The sequence below is a fragment of the Triticum dicoccoides genome, chromosome 3A, assembly GCF_002162155.2.
Source record: "Triticum dicoccoides isolate Atlit2015 ecotype Zavitan chromosome 3A, WEW_v2.0, whole genome shotgun sequence".
In the NCBI taxonomy this organism is placed as follows: Eukaryota; Viridiplantae; Streptophyta; class Magnoliopsida; order Poales; family Poaceae; genus Triticum; species Triticum dicoccoides.
The window spans coordinates 552,370,801-552,373,559 of NC_041384.1; positions in this window are offsets into that span (position 1 = coordinate 552,370,801).

Genomic DNA, 2,759 nt, shown 5'->3' on the forward strand with positions numbered 1-2,759 from the left:
AGGGGGGGTTGCAGGAGAGGACAGATGGATGTGTTGGGCGATCCGTCTGGGGTGGGAGAGAGGCGGGTGGGAGAGAAGTGGAGGTCGTCGGCGGCGAGCTGTGGCGGCGTGCGGAGGGAAGGAGGCACGGCTCGGGTGCGGCGCGAGGAAAGCTAGGGTTTGGACGAGGGGGTGAGACGGGCGAGGGGTGAGAGTGTGAGGGGGATGAGGGCTGCCGTCGAATCCAGCGGTATCCAACGGTGTTGGAGGCATGATCCACGTGAGAGACTTATAGACCAATCAGAACGCAGTAAACACTTTAAAGATGTTATGACCATCTAAATTAGTCGTAATTTAATATAATTAAGTTTTTTCACAAGAAAAGCAATGTCTATTTTTCGAGCAACAATGATTGTTTTTTATGAAAGAACTACCAAATATTTGTTGGAAAATGACACCACATCATTTTTAAAAATTATTAGACCACATTTTATGTCCAATTTAGCTGGAAACGAGTCAATTTTTAAAGTATAACCGCTTGATAGATTGCTCTTCAATTTTTCTAAAAAACATTTCTAGGTATAGAAATATCTATTTCATTAGAGATACTCCAAAAGTTTTGCAAGATTCAACCCCTAGCTATGAACGGTCATGCTTATCGTTTTGATCGCATTTTGAAACGGGCATAGGAAATTCAAAAAAATAAAAAAAATGTAAACCTTCGCATTGTTTCATTATATCTGACCTAGTTATCAACAAAAATAAAAAACTTGGAATACATCAATTAGTTTGAAAAGGTGTTCTCATAAATAAGCTATCATGTATGAAGATTCATAGCTTTTCAAGTGAGATGACCAATGTTATGGCAATATTTATGGAATAGTTTGTTTAAATGATCTCATATTGTGCAAAAATGTGCATCTTGAAAAATGGTAAACAATGTTGTCAAAGGGAGTTTTCATTTTCTTTTCACCAAAAAATCATTTTCCATTATTCGAGTGCCCAAAATGAGTTTTTTGTGAAGGACCTACCATATATTTGTTTCAAATTTGGACCAAATCAATTTTATAAAACCTTAGTCCATATTTAATGTAAAATTGACAAAATGGTTGGGTGTCAAAAGTTTTGATCCACCTCTGGTGAAAAAGACAAATTTTCGCCGATCCAGCTGGAAGAGGATCAAATTTGAACTGCACCTGCCTCATAGTTTACTCTTTATTTTTTTCCAAAAATCCTTTCTAGGTACATAAGTATCTATTTAATCATAGAAACACCAAAAGTTTTCCAAGATTCAACCACTAGCTAGGAACGGTCAAGCCCGTCGTTTTGACCGCATTTTGAAATGGGCATAAAAAATTCAAAAAAAAACAAAAAATTGCAAAATCTTCGCATTGTGTCATTATATGTGACCAAGTTATCAGGAAAAATAATAAACTTGTAATACGGCAATTCTTTTAAAAAAAGTGTTCTCAGAAATGAGCTATCATGCATGAAGATTCATGGTTTTCAAGCCAAATGATCAATCTTACGGCCACATTCATGGCATAGTTTGTTCAAATGATCTCATATTGTGCACAAGGGTGCATATTGGAATGACAAACAATGTTGCCTAAGGAAGTTTTCATTTTCTTTGCACGGAAAATTCATTTTCCATTTTCCGAGTGCCCGAAATGAGTTTTTTTTGTGAAGGACCTACCATATATTCATTGCAAAATTGGACCTAATCAATTTTATAAAATACTAGTCCATATTTAATGTATAATTGACAAAATGGTTGGGTGTCAAAAGTTTTGATCCACCTCTGGTGAAAAAGACAAATTCCCACCGATTCAGTAGGAAGCGGGTCAAATTTGAACTGCAGCTGCCTCATAGTTTGCTCTTTATTTTTTCCAAAAATCATTTATAGGTACATAAGTACCTATTTAATCAGAGAAACGGCAAAAAAATTCCAAGATTCAACCACTAGCTAGAAACGGTCATGCCCGCCGTTTTGACCGCATTTTGAAACGGGCATAAAAAATTCAAAAAAATCAAAAAATTGGGAAACCTTCGCATTGTGTCATTTATATGACCAAGTTTCCAGGAAAATAATAAACTTGTAATATGGCAATTATTTTAAAAAAGTGTTCTCAGAAATGAGCTATCATGCGTGAAGATTCATGGCTTTCAAGCCAAATGATCAATCTTATGGCTACATTCATGACATAGTTTGTTCAAATGATCTCATATTGTGCACAAGGGTGCATCTTGGAATTCCAAACAATGTTGCCTAAGGGAGTTTTTATCTTCTTTGCACGGAAAATTCATTTTCCATTTTCCGAGTGCCCGAAATGAGTTTTTTTGTGAAGGACCTACCATATATTTGTTGCAAAATTGGACCAAATCAATTTTCTAAAATACTATGCCATATTTAATGAACAATTGAAAAAATGGTTGGGTGTCAAAAGTTTTGATCCACCTCTGGTGAAAAAGACAAATTCCAGCCGATTCAGTAGGAAGCGGGTCAAATTTGAACTGCAGCTACCTTATTGTTTGCTCTTTATTTTTTCCAAAAATCATTTATAGGTACATAAGTATATATTTAATCATAAATACATGGTTTGGTGGTGATACGTCAAGGTTTGGATGTAAACTCGCATGCCCGCCGCGTGGTCACCGCGTGACCTTGGCGTTAACATGTGTTCGGGAGGCCTAGGCATGTCTAGTGGGTTGGGCACTCCCTAGGTAGGTGCTAGGAAGAAAATTACAACATAATAATCTCACGAGGAGACTGACCTATG